We start from the raw sequence: 15,242 nt of genomic DNA, 5'->3' as shown, positions 1-15,242 counted from the left end.
CCCATTGGGTGGTTTGCATGCCATGGCACTGATTCTGGTTCAGGGCATCTCGGGGGGTGTAAGAATGGCACATACAGGAGGCTCGGCCTCTTTATTTTGTCTCCAGGGATCACTTCAGGCTGAAGTCATGAACAACACTGAAGGACCATTGAGAAAGAGCATTCTAGAAATAGACGGGCCTCCTACATTTGTTTAGTTAAGCCTTTGTTGTAACGTGCTTAGTACTTTAGTCTTATAATTTGGGGGGATTTAATGGAGCACCCGTTAAGTTAGTGGGTGACTGAATGTTCAGTATTGTAGTTTTGTGTAGTTCAGGGTAGGTTAGGTGAACATTTGGTTAGCTAGGTGCCCAGTTTAGTGTTTCACTGTTCATTTTCACATAAATAGTTCATGCACACTTCACAAACTGTATCTTCTATTTTACTCATTGGATTCTCGAATCTGCCTCCACGTTACATGCAGGATAAGAAACAGGAGGTAACCAACGGACATGGGCCTCTCTCAATATTTCGTAAGCACATTAAGGCCTCATGCACACACAGCTCTGTTTAATAATGTCATTTTAATTTGCCATTAAAGAGTAATCACATTTAAATTCCTTCAGTAGCCACAGCCCAGTGGTGACCCATAACATAGGTCTAATTCCTCTTACTTTTTCCCAAACATTTATCTTCTGGGGAGGGGGTATCATTGCTTGCTGCTGCTTACGCGCTGGAGGGGGGAGCTGAGGTGGACTTTGGGGTTCTCACCTTTAACTGTCGCTCGTTCTTTGGGGCACTTCTCTGTTTTCGTGGATGTCTGCAAAGTAAAAGCATTTCAGGATGTATATTGTTCAAAGGTTCAAAGGTCCAAAGGTCAAGTTTAATGTCAGAGAAATGTATACAATATACATCCTGAAATGCTTTTTCTTCGCAAAACATCCACAAAAACAGAGAAGAACCTCAAAGAATGAACGACAGTTAAACGTGAGAAACCCAAAGTCCCCCCCGATCCCCCTCCCGCACATAAGAAGCAGCGAGCAACGATCTCCCCCACCAGCAAAAATAAACGCACAGCAGTACAATCACTGAGTCCAAGTGTGTGCTAAATAGTAGCAAAGACACAGACCAAAGTTACCCCAAAAGCTTCACATTTCATCTGAATTTTACAACCCACAGGTCTCCCTCTTCCCTCCATTTTCACAGTGAACAGGAGACATAACAACAACCCGCTGGCTTACGATCTTAAAAGTCTATTTCATCACTTTTTTTTTGAGCGCTGTGTCCAAAAATCACAAAGACCTCGGGCCTTTGAGCCCACAGCAAAAGATTTTCCAGCCTCCTCAAAGATACACGAGACCTCAGCCGTGACACCGACCCTCAATCTGCCCGTCTCCAGAGCCCCGAGATCTTAGGCTTCTGAACACGATTGAGATTCTCTGGCCAAACCCTTGGCATGTTGAATAGTGCCCAGTCATGGAATCCTGAGAACAAGTCCCATTCCCACAAAGAACCAAAGCCTGCGTGTAACTCCAGGTCAGTGTCTTCAAAATAACCCTGAAAGGAAAATTTAAATGCTCCCTCTCCCTCTCTCAGCAGTTGCACCATATCCAAATGTGTTGACAAGTTAGAAACATAGAAACATAGAAAATAGGTGCAGGAGTAGGCCATTCAGCCCTTCGAGCCTGTACCGCCATTCAGTATGATCATGGCTGATCATCCATCTCAGAACCCTGTACCTGCCTTCTCTCCATACCCTCTGATCCCTTTAGCCACAAGGGTCATATCTAACTCCCTCTTAAATATAGCCAATGAACTGGCCTCAACTGTTTCCTGTGGCAGAGAATTCTACAGATTCACCACTCTCTGTGTGAAGAAGTTTTTCCTCATCTCGGTCCTAAAAGGCTTCCCCTTTATCCTCAAACTGTGACCCCTCATTCTGAACTTCCCCAACATTGGAAACAATCTTCCTGCATCTAGCCTGTCCAATCCCTTTAGAATTTTATACATTTCAATAAGATCCCCCCTCAATCTTCTAAATTCCAGCGTGTATAAGCCTAGTTGATCCAGTCTTTCTTCATATGAAAGTCCTGCCATCCCAGGAATCAATCTGGTGAACCTTCTTCGTACTCCCTCTACGGCAAGAATGTCTTTCCGCAGATTGAGGGACCAAAACTGCTCATGGTACTCCAGGTGTGGTCTCATCAAGGCCTTGTACAACTGCAGTAGAACCTCCCTGCTCCTGTACTCAAATCCTCTTGCTATGAATGCCAGCATACCATTCGCTTTTTTCACTGCCTGCTGTACCTGCATGGCCACTTTCAATGACTGGCATACAATGACACCCTCGTCTCGTTGCACCTCCCCTTTTCCTAATTGGCCACCATTCAGATAATAATCTGTTTTCCTGCTCTTGCCACCAAAGTGGATAACCTCACATTTATCCACATTAAATTTCATCTGCCATGAATTTGTCCACTCACCTAACCTATCCAAGTCACCCTGCATCCTCTTAGCAACTTCCTCACAGCTAACACTGCCGCCCAGCTTTGTGTCATCCGCAAACTTGGAGATGCTGCATTTAATTCCCTCATCTAAGTCATTAATATATATTGTAAACAACTGAGGCCCAGCACTGAGCCTTGCGGTACCCCACTAGTCACTGCCTGCCATTCTGAAAAGGTCCTGTTTATTCCCACTCTTTGCTTCCTGTCTGCCAAACAATTCTCTATCCACATCAATACCATACCCCCAATACCATGTGCTTTAAGTTCGCACACCAATCTCCTGTGTAGGACCTTGTCAAAAGCCTTTTGAAAATCCAAATATACCACATCCACTGGCTCTCCGCTATCCACTCTTCTAGTTACGTCCTCAAAAAATTCTATAAGATTTGTCAGACATGATTTTCCTTTCACAAATCCATGCTGACTTTGTCCGATGATTTTACCGCTTTCCAAATGTGCTGTTATCACATCTTTGATAACTGACTCTAGTATTTTTCCCACCACCAATGTCAGGCTAACTGGTCTATAATTCCCCGGTTTCTCTCTCCCTCCTTTTTTAAAAAGCGGGGTTACATTAGCCACCCTCCAATCCTCAGGAACTAATCCAGAATCTAAAGTTCATTCAAATGTTGGAGTAATACAAGGGGTTACAGTAATTTGCTATTGATGGTGGGCCAAAGAGATTGGTTCGATACTCTTGCACAGGAGCATGCTTTATAACTAGGCCATTCATCTGCAATCAAGATCTTTGTTAACAGAAGCTAACAAGAAATATGGCAAATGTTCAGGGGATATTTGTGTGGAGTTCTGCATAGGTACGTTCCAATGAGATGGAAAGGATGGTAGGGTACAGGAACCGTGGTGTACAAAGGCTGTTGTAAATCTAGTCAAGAAGAAAAAAGAGCTTACGAAAGGTTCAAAAAGCTAGGTAATGACAGAGAGCTAGAAGATTATAAGGCTAGCAGGAAGGAGCTCAAGAAAGAAATTAGGAGAGCCAGAAGGGGCCATGAGAAGGCTTTGGCGGAGAGGATTAAGAAAAACCTCAAGGCATTCTACAAGTATGTGAAGAGCAAGAGGATAAGATGTGAGAAAATACGACCAATCAAGTGTGACAGTGGAAAAGAGTGTATGGAACCGGAGGAGATGGCAGAGGTACTTAATGAATACTTTGCTTCAGTATTCACTACGGAAAAGGATCTTGGCGATTGTAGGGATGACTTACAGCGCACTGAAAAGCTTGAGCAAGTAGATATTAAGGAAGAGGATGTGCAGGAGCTTTTGGAGAGTATTAAGTTGGATAAGTCACCGGGTCCAGACGAGATGTACCCCAGGCTACTGTGGGAGGCAAGGGAGGAGATTGCTGAGTCTCTGGCAATGATCTTTGCATCATCAATGGGGAGAGGAGAAGTTCCAGAGGATTGGAGAGCTGCAGATGTTGTTCCATTATTCAAGAAAGGGAGTAGAGGTAGCCCAAGAAATTATAGACTAGTGAGTCTTTCTTCAGTGGTTGGTAAGTTGATGGAGAAGAACCTGAGAGGCAGGATTTATGAACATTTGGAGAGGCATAATATGATTAGGAATAGTCAGCATGGTTTTGTGAAGGGCAGATCATGCCTTACGAGCCTGATTGAATTTTTTTGAGGATGTGACTAAACACATTGATGACGGCAGAGCAGTAGATGTAGTGTATATGGATTTCAGCAAGGCATTTGACAAGGTATGCCATGCAAGGCTTATTGAGAAAGTAAGGAGGAATGGGATCCAAGGGGAAATTGCTTTCTGGATCCAGAAGTGGCTTGCCCACAGAAGGCAAAGTGTGGTGGTAGACAGGTCATATTCTGCATGGCGGTCTGTGACCAGTGGTGTGCCTCAGGGATCTGTTCTGAAACCCCTACTCTTTGTGATTTTTAAAAATGACCTGGATGAAGAAGTGGAGGCATGGGTTAGTAAGTTTGCTGATGACACAAAGATTGGAGGTGTGTGTGGATAGTGTGGAGGGCTGTCAGAGGTTACAACGGGCAATCGATAGGATGCAAAACTGGGCAGATGGTGTTCAGCCCAGATAAGTGTGAGGTGGTTCATTTCGGTAGGACAAATATGATGACAGATTATAGTATTAATGGTAAGAATCTTGGCAGTGTGGAGGATCAGAGGGATCTTGGGGTCCGAGTCCATAGGACACTCAAGGCTGCTGCACAGGTTGACTCTGTGGTTAAGAAAGCATACAGTGCATTGGCCTTCATCAATTGTGGGACTGAGTTTAAGAGCCAAGAGGTAATGTTACAGGTATACAGGAACCTGGTCAGACCCCACTTGGAGTACTGTGCTCAATTCTGGTTGCCTTACTACAAAAAGGATGTGAAAACTATAGAAAGGGTGCAGAGGAGATTTCCAAGGATGTTGCCTGGATTGGGAAGCATGCCTTATGAGAATAGGTTGAGTGAACTCGGCCCTTTTTCCTTGGAGCGACGGAGATGAGAGGTGACCTGATAGAGGTGTACAAGATAATGAGAGGCATTGATCGTGTGGATAGTCAGAGGGTATTTCCCAGGGCTGAAATTGCTAGCACAAGAGGGCACAGTTTTAAGGTGGTTGGAAGTAGGTACAGTGGAGATATTGGGGTAAGTTTTTTACGCAGAGAGTCGTGAGTGCATGGAATGGGCTGCCAGCGATGGTGGTGGAGGCGGATAGAATATCATCTTTTAAGAGACTCCTGGTCAGGTATATGGAGCTCAGAAAAATAGAAGGCTATGGATAACCCTAGGTAATGTTCGGTGCAGCTATTTGGGCAGAAGGGCCTGTGTTGTACTGTAGGTTTTCTATGTTTCTATGTGTTCTAATGGTAGAGGGGAAGCTGTGGTTTAGTAAAAAAGAAGACACTTCAGAAACTCTTTGACTCTAACTCATCTCCACAGAAACATGACCTCAATCCATCAATATATGCCAGCTGTCCTATCCATCTCTCACTGCCCCCGCACTCGCACCACTCCATTTTTTCTGTGATGCAAAGCAAGCATGTTTCTTTAATATAAGATACAGCAAATGCTGGAAATCTTGAACAACACATACAAAATGCTGGAGAAACTCCGCAAATCAGGAGCACCTACGAAGGGGAATAAACAGTTAATAGTCTACATGCTTGTGTAGCAACTGCACCATCCTCAGCCCCATCACGCCAGTTCTCAGCCACCGCCAAATTAATTTCAACCCTCCCCAGCAGCTCCAGAAAGCCCGCCCACAAGGATGCTACCATGGATGGGAAATTGGAGAACAGACAGAAGGGAAAGATTGGGAATAAACTGGGACTTTTCTGTGGAGACTGATGGTGTTTCGCATGAGTTAGTATTGGATCCAGTATTTTCACGTTGTACGTTAATGATCTGGATGACGGAAGTGATGGCTTTGTGACCAAATTTGTGGATGATACAAAGATAGGTGGAGCATTGCTAGTGTAAAGGAAGTAGGGAGTCTGTGGAGGGACTTGGCCAGGTTGAGAGAATGGGCAAAGTGGTAGATGAAATACAACTTAGCCATATGTCCACTGGAAAGGCTGGCCCTAGACCTTGTCTTCAGTTTTTCAGAAGTTTGGAATTGCACCAAAAAGTTCTAAAGGTCTCCAAAAGAGCAGGAATGGTACAGATGTATCCTTCAGCAAATATCTCCTGCACCATATCGTTCTGAGCATGCACATCACTGTGTCTCATCCAGTCCCAATGAAGTCTGCCTCTGAAAACATCTCAGGCTTCTTTGCAGTCAAATTCTGGCATTTTAAAATGTTAATTGACTGGTAAAATACAATTTATAAATCAATGTGTTTTGTTTCTTTTTAGCTAACTCAAATTTCTATTTATTAATGCACATGATGGAAATCAGTCACTGTGTTGTTACTCAAGCTCTTTATGATCATGTACTGTACTCTGCATAATCTAATGTTCAGCCAAATCTACAAATTTAAAATCTACTTGAATAAATACAGCCATTTCTAATATAGCATAATACAATCAGTTAGATTTCCCTAAAATGTCAAAGGCTCAGCTGATATTCTTAAATATGAATAACCCTGCCACACAGACTACATGACTACATGCCTCACTACACAGATGCTTCTGAAGTTCTTTTAAAGAATCATTGGTCTGAAATGTTAACTTTGTTCATCTTCTCAACGGAATCTGAGTATTTTCAGTTTACTTTTCCAATATACGATCATGAGATCTGGGAGCAGGCCCTTTGGCCAATTGACTCTGCTCCATAATTCAGTCATGGCTGCTAATTTTCATGCCCATTCTCCCGCCTTCTCACTTTAACCCTTAACCTTCTTTCTTATCAATAATCTATCCATCTCAGCCTTAAACACACTCAAAGGCATGGCTTCCACATCCCTCTGCACAAGAAATTCCACAGGTTCACCAATATCTGGCTGGAGAAATTTCTCATCATCTTAGTTTTAAAGAGCCATCCTTCTACTCTGAGATTGTGCCCTTGGATCCTAACCTCTTCTAGTAAAGGAGACATCCTTTCCACTTCCACTCTATTCTAGCCGTTCAGTATTCAGTAGGTTTCAATGAAATCCCCCCTTGTCCTTCTGAACTCCTTCTAGTACAGACCCAGAAACATCAAACATTTCTGATATGTTAAAACTTTCATTCCCATGATCATTGTTCTGGACCTCCTGTGGACCCTCTCCTGGGCCAGCCTTTCCTCCCTTAGTTATAGGGCCCTGAAACATCTCCAGGCTTTGACTTCTAACACCAGATTATACTTGTTTGAAACCATTTTACCTCAGTACCATAAAGTGATTAATTATAATCAGTCCATTTATTCAAACGGTTTCATTGAATCTTCACGTAATCACATGAAAATGATACAAAACATAATCAGCCTTGTTTGACATTTTTGCATTCTGCTTTAATAATCTGTCTTTTCTGGAGTTTTTCTACCCTAACATCTATCCTTGGCAAGGGGCTGATGTAGTTCTTACTTTCTCACAGTAAACAGTAGGAAAAGTGGTTGAATATCTTCTAAAATAAGAAACATGTTTTATCGATTATAGGGGCATGCCATAGATTTTATCTTTTTTTTATTATGAATGCATGGTATTAAGACGAATTTATCTTACCTATGATCTATGATCTCAGACTCTTGTTTTGTTTAAACTTATGTAAATATATTATCTTTTACTAATACACTCAAAAATTATCTCTGGAAAAATTACATCGAACAAAAATAAAGTTTTGAATGGAAGCTCTATTTTGAAACGTTGTCTCTATTTTAATGGTATACATGTATATAGTTAAATGACAATAAACTTGACTTGACTTGACTTGCAGCAGTCAATCTGCTCACAGCAAGTTCCCACAAAATCGAAGGATGTATTGACCAAATAATTTGTTTGAGCAGTTCTGAAGAGTAAACACTGGAGAGTAGAAAAGCTCTTTTCTTTGAAATATTCCCATGATGTCTTTTATGTCCATTTGAGAGACTAAATAGGACTTCAGTTTAATGTCACTTTTCAAGACTGCACCTTTAACAGCACAGCTATTTTTCATTGTAAAATAAACTTAGATTTTTGTAATCATGCTTCTAGAATGGGGCTTAAATCATACCCCTGACATTTATTTTGACACTTTTAAGCTATCACACAGAAATATGCCTGTGCACCAGGCAGTGTGATAACTGTACCTGAAGTGTGAAGGATGGAATGCATTTAGAAAGATTGATTGTAAGCAATTGTATAACCTCAAGGAAGGCAATGTGAGATTTTTTTTGAGTTGTGCTTTAACACTTTTTTTTTACAATACCTCCAGGACTTCTGGAGATTTTTACCTTTTAAAACTAACAGGACGCAAGAGGACATGGAATCTGATTAATATTCCTCTTCTGGCAGTTGTAGTTGAATTAGCATATTGCTAGATTGTCTCATTTTTTGCTGAATCAGTCTATCCATTGTGTGGCTGCTTGATATTTGGCATGTCTAAGTGTCAGCTAATTTCAAAAAGAATTCTTCAGAGTATAATCATTTTTGTTTAATCCATCTTTGACATCCTTCCCAGAACCAGACACCACCAGACACGCAATAAATCCTTTGTAAACCTTACCCAGGAGTAATTGAATTGAAACTGAGCTATGCCCTTGTCTTGATCCCAGCTCAATGGAACTATACCTGCAATTTAACATAAAACCAAATGAACATCATAGGAACTTCCTTCACCTTGAGACTATTATTTCAAAGATTTTGAACTGTTCATGGAAACAACCTGTTCTTTTTGTCCTTTCGATTATCCTTGAATTCTCATTTTTGACTTGGCTCTGGATCAGATTGTTAGTTCAAGCTGTACCCGGTATCTGAGTAAACAGTGTGGAGTAATGCTTATAAGTACTGGAACAAAGGACACCATGATTGGGATGATGTTGACCATAATGTATAGACTTGGCTATATTCAGTAATGTTATTTGTGAAGACTATTATATCTGAACCAGCAGCAAGTGACTTCTAAATACAGAGAACAGTTATGAACATGCTGAGCAACACACATAAAAGTTGCTGGTGAACGCAGCAGGCCAAGCAACATCTCTAGGAAGAGGTGCAGTCGACGTTTCAGGCCGAGACCCTTCGTCAGGACCTGGTCCTGATGAAGGGTCTCGGTCTGAAACGTCGACTGCACCTTTTCCTAGGGATACTGCCTGGCCTGCTGTGTTCACCAGAAACTTTTATGTGTGTTGCTTGAATTTCCAGTATCTGCAGAATTCCTGTTGTTTATGGACATGCTGAGGATGTGAGCCAGCTTTATGTGGATGTGTGTCCTTCCCTGCATAATAAATATCAAGCTACCTGAATCTGATGTAACGGATAACCTAAATAAATATTAAATAGACTCCCTGATGGATCAGCTAATGAAGGTAAAAAGCAACAGAGATCTGAACAGTGGCAGATTCAGCTTAGTTCATGATGGGTTTGTTGATTTCAGTTAGCTGCTGAAATACAACGGATGTCAGGACTCCTCTGTTAGGCTAAATAAAATCAGATGGAGCTTGTGCTCCTAATCAAAGCCTAGTAGTTACCAACAAAAAGTGAATATATAGAGATCCTGGATATATATAAAATTTGGTTCAGTTGTAATTTTCCCCTATTTCAGTATTACTCCACTAACGTTAGGACTTTGATGATGTCAGACTGGCAGATGTTTTGAAATACATTATTAATATTCAAACCTCAATCATCATCACCATCAGGTGCCATGCCCAGTTTGAACTTTGACTGCCATGGCCCACACACTCCTGTTTCGGGTCAAGTGGATCAATTCATTGGTATTCATTTCCAGTTCTCTGGCTGCTGTCTCCATCATCATTTGTCTTTGTCTTCCTCTTGCTTTCTTCCGTTCAATCTCCCTCATAATTACCGGGCATTCTAACTCCTCTTTCCTAATCACATGTACAATTAAGTTACTTTGTCTTTTCATGATCTCAAACATTGTTTCTCTTTTTGTGTTTGCTCTGTTCATGACATCATCATTAGATATTTGTTTCGTCCATGATATTCTTTGCATCCTCCTCAAAAACCACATCTCTGCCCCTACAATTCGTTTCCTCATGTTACTAGATATTGTCCAACATTCTGAGCCATATAACATAACTGGATAAACATAACATTTCAGTACTCTGAGGCAGGTGGTCATGCCTAGTTTAGTGTCAGTCATTATACTCTTCATTCTCGTAAAGGTGTTTTTTGCCTTCCCTATTCTTCTTTTGATGTCCATGTCGCACCTGCGATCTGATGTCACCCAGCTTCCTAAGTAGCAAAAGTTCTGTACTTGTTTTATGTCTTCCCCGTTTATTCTCAACCTGCAGATAGGATTCTCCTCTTTTTGGATATCACCATACATTCTGTCTTTTTGCAATTGATATATAGACCCATTTTTGCACTTTCTTCAACAACTGTATCAATTAAGTTTTGTAGTTCTTCCTCCGTACTTGCAATTAACCCAGTGTCATCTGCATATGTGAAATTATTGATATTTTCACCACCAACTTTGATTCCCAAGATGTCTCTTATTTTTTGTAATATTGTTTCACTATACACATTAAATAAATCAGGGGAGAAAACACACCCTTGTCTAACGCCTCTCTTGATTTTCGTAAACTGACTAACTTCTCCATCTATTCTTACGGCGGCAGTTTGTTCCCAGTACAGATTTCTGATTAGGCGGAGGTCTTTCAAATCTAGATCTAAAGTTTTCTGTAATATTTCAAATAACTTATTGTGCTTCACTTTATCAAATGTTTTTGTGTGGTCGATGAAACAAACAAACAAATCTTTTTGTACTTGAATAGCTCGTTCTGATAGTATCCTTAACATCAATATTGTGTTTCTTGTACCTTTGTCTTTCACAAAACCCCATTGTTCTTTACCCATTTCAGCTTGTATCTTTCTTTTAGCTCTTGTCATCAAAATTCTTAGGAGTATCTTGGTGATATACATTTTAAAACCTCAATATATATTTTAATTTGCCTCTTTTGATATTACAGACTATTATAATGAATTTTCCAGGGAATCCAGTGAGTTTATAAAAGAACATGGGAACTGGGGCAGTGAGTCAGCAGAGAGTGCAGGAGCCAGGGTCCTGTCGAATTGGAAGAAATCCTGGCAAATATCACCCAGTGAGCCAGATGCTGAACCATTGGGATTTGCAACTAGTCAGACAGCAGGTTATTGAAGTTTGACTGTGCTACTTTGACAGCGTCTCCTAAACCAGTAATATCCAAAACTAGAAGGACAAAGGCAGGTGTGGCATGGGAGCACCAGGGTTAATAACAATGCATTTCCAAACTAAAGGACAGCGTTATAAGCATTTTGCTGTTATTGTTATAATTGCCATCTCTAAAATCTAGCTGGTGGTCTGGTTGACAAAATTTGTAAAAGACAGGCTTATTTTGCCTCATCATAATGTTTCAGTTCAATTGAGAAGATCACTGTACATTAAGCTTAATTTAATTACAGAGCTCAGCAATGAGCAAACAGTACCATTGTCCTGGGTCATTGTGTCAATTTGATGACTCCAAATAATTCTATTTTAGGGTCATTCAGTTCAGGATTGGCACAGTACTTAACCTTTGTAGGTTAAGCTGTTGGATGAGAGAAGGTACTTGAGCAGACATATATACAATCTGCAAGTTTCCTTTCAAGACCTTTTATTCTATCTTGGAAATGAATTGCCATTCCTCTTCATCATTGGGTCTAAATCCTGGGGCTGTCAAACCAAACATTTCTGCAGCAACACCAAAAGGAAGTGAACTGCCACCTTTCCAAGAATAATTAGCTGACAAATAATACTGATCTTGCCAGTGACATACTGTGTCCCATACTGAATGAAGGTACTTACCAGCTGGGCTCAGTCATCAAACGATGATTACTTGAATGCGTAATTGGAGATAAGCTGCAAGATAGGATCCACACCTGAAAAGATTATATCAAGAGAAACATTAGGAGAAAATCTCTTTAAGGTTAATGGTGTTTTTGACAGGTCCAGCTATTAAATTAGCAGAAATCTGGCGGTACTGCATCATGCTATTAAAACAAAGAAATCATTCTAACGTTAATAGTTGGATGACAGATCATGGAAAGGATGGTGCCCTCATTTCAAATGATTGATGGTCCAAAAAAACTCCAAGGGCCGGTTGAGTGGTACCCAACAATAATGATTTCAGACCGGTATCTTCCATTCTTCTGCATTTTCTCATTAACAGAAGATTCTTGTCATCATCGATTTACTGTGAAAAATTTGGACTCACTGGAGTTTATTTTTGCTCTGCATGCGTACTGGTTATTTCCTTCCTGACCTATATTAGTTCAATCGTTAACACATATAAAGCAAACTGTTTGATTAGCACACAAACAAATGTTATATAGATACTTCAACATGCACAATCCTAGGGGAAATTAATCCCTTCTTTATGTAATATTTACAGAGGTAAACTGGTAGAGTAATTCTGATTGCCAAGGCTAAGATCTCGGCTTTTCATTATGATGAAATAGAGAGATATCATGTGAAGTCTTAGTTAATTGATTCCTTACTGTCCCAGTCAGAAAGCCTTTGCTACAGTGTGCATTTAGAGCGCTTGCCCATTCTTGGGCTGGCAATTGTGCAAATGAATAGTAACAGCACTGAGCTGGAATCAGCAACAGTGACAACAACTGCTCATCAGAACACAGGACAGTGTTCCAAACCACATTCACAGTTTCACCATTGCCCAATGCATTGCTGGAACTACGCTTCGCCGTATTTTATGTAAATAGATTTCTGTTGTCCCCACAGGGAATGGTGTCAAAAATTTCAAATGATTTCTTTTAACTAGAACATCTAATTTAAACCAGATAAATGTGAGAAGGGAAGTTGCTGCCTTATCACCTACAGTTGCAGTTACATCTTCCCAGAAAACAGGTCCCAGGTGAAGTAAAGTGACTTTTGACATTTGGAGATAATTTGCACACAGGAATTGGTAGTGGATAGCAGTAAATTAGTGTCTAGTTACAACTCAATGGTGATGATATTTGTCAGTCTTCAGTGTGACTCTCTCATGACAGTTGGGACTGAAAGTCTGAACGTAAGAAAAGGCTTTTTACTACACTTTTTTAGTTAACTGATCATGAAGCACAGTTCTGCCACTCTAGATCTGTGATTCACAATGAGGGCAATATTGACCCCTTGGAGGAAGTGGGAGTTTCTAAGGGGGCAGTGGGGGGACACTCAGTAGCAAGAGAGTCAGCTGAGGGATTACAGGCTTAATTTATGAAATGAATTACTTATTATAAGCATTTGATCCTCAGTGGCTCTTAACTGATTGCAATGTTCACGTAATTACCTCTTCTTTTGCTGACCCACCGTTCCCTTTGCCTTTGCTCAAAGCACGTCACAGTTGTCGAAGAGCAATGTGACTCTTCTGTATTTGGCATATCATGAGAAATCTGGAGCACTGAAGAAATATTGTTATTTCTGTACCTGGCCCATATATTTTTGCTGCTTACTATTGTAGTATAGTGTTAGCTAGTATGATTCACTTACTCTAATCATGTAGTGACACAACTCCTTGGAATTAGAGCAAGGCGTCCAATGGGGTAACGTTTAGAATTTCCTCTTTCGAATGGTCCTGACCACATTCTTGTAGCCCAAAGCCCAACTGAGATATTTCTGCCCCACTCTATGTACCTTCAGGCAGAAGGTCAGATTTTACCTGATTTATGATGATATTATAACTTTCCCCTTCATTGATCACAATGTCTGAGGGTGGACGTAAACAATTGATGGTTGATCATGGTCATTAATCTATAACAAAAATGGCAGAGTACGTGAAATATAAATTTATACCAGCACAAAGTAGCCAACAACGGCCAATATGTCTGTTGTGTGAATAAGTTTCTCAAATGAGGCAATGAAACCATCCAGACTCCTTAAACATTTCAAGAGAATACATCCTGGAAAAGCACACAAGAAGTTGACCTATTTACAGTCACTTTGTGTAAACTTTCAAAAACGGAAAGCACCTCAAAGCATATTTATCAGCACTTAACAACAAAACAGCGATGTTTGCATGTTTCAAGCAACATTTCATTGCTCATTGATAAAACTCAAATACCCTATACAATTGGAGAACTGATTTTGCCAGCAGTAAGGGAGGTTCTGAGTACGGCTTTGCACAAGTCACCAGACCAAATAAATAAAGCAATCCCGCTCGGCAACAGTTCCTTTCAAAGATGAATAGGTGAAATGTCTGTGAATGTGGAAGACACATTGTGCAACATGCTTAGGACAACAGAATTTCCTCTGCAGTTGGATGAGTTAACTTTGCTAGGTAATGAATCTTTGCTTCTTGGTTATATCTGCTTCATAAAAATGAAACTATGGTTCAAGAGTTATTATTTTCAAGGGAACAAGAAACAGATGTGAAGGGGTAGTCAATATTTTGGTTGTTGAGCAAGTTTTCAAAGGGTAGGACATTTCGCTCAACAATATTCTTGCTTGTGCAACAGATGATGCACCATCAACGACAGGACACCACTGTGGGAGTATTACTTACTTGAAAAAAGTGGTAACTAACGTATCTACCATTCACTGTGTAATTCACAGACAATGTCTTGTGGCAAAAAATCTATGTGATCATCTGACCAAAAGACCATAAGGCCAATCAGCCCATCGAATCTGCTCCGCCATTCAATCATGGGCTGATCCACTTCATCCAGTCATCCCCACTCTCCTGCTTTCACCCCATACCCTTTGATGCCCTGGCTAATCAAGAACCTATCTATCTCTGCCTTAAGTACACCCAATGACTTGACCTCCACAGTCACTCGTGGCAACAAATTCCACAGATTTACCACCCTCTGACTAAAGTAATTTCTCCGCATCTCATTTCTTAAAGGATGTCTTTAAATCCTGAAGCCGTGCCTTCTTGTCCTAGAATCCCCTACCATGGGAAATAACTTTGCCATATCAAATCTGTTCAGGCCTTTTAACATTTGGAATGTTTCTATGAGATCCCCACTTATTCTCCTGAACTCCAGGGAATTCAGCCCAAGATCTGCTAGACGATCCTCATACAGTAACCCTCTCATTCCTGGAATCATTGTCATGAATCTTCTCTGAACCTTTCCAACGTCAGTACATCCTTTCTAAAATAAGGAACCCAAAACTGCACACGATACTCCAAGCGTGGTCTCATGAGTGCCTTATAGAGCCTCAACATCACATCCCAGCTCTTATATTCT

Source organism: Mobula hypostoma, chromosome 7 (genome assembly GCF_963921235.1).
Source record: "Mobula hypostoma chromosome 7, sMobHyp1.1, whole genome shotgun sequence".
Taxonomy (NCBI): Eukaryota; Metazoa; Chordata; class Chondrichthyes; order Myliobatiformes; family Myliobatidae; genus Mobula; species Mobula hypostoma.
This window is presented reverse-complemented; position numbering follows the sequence as displayed.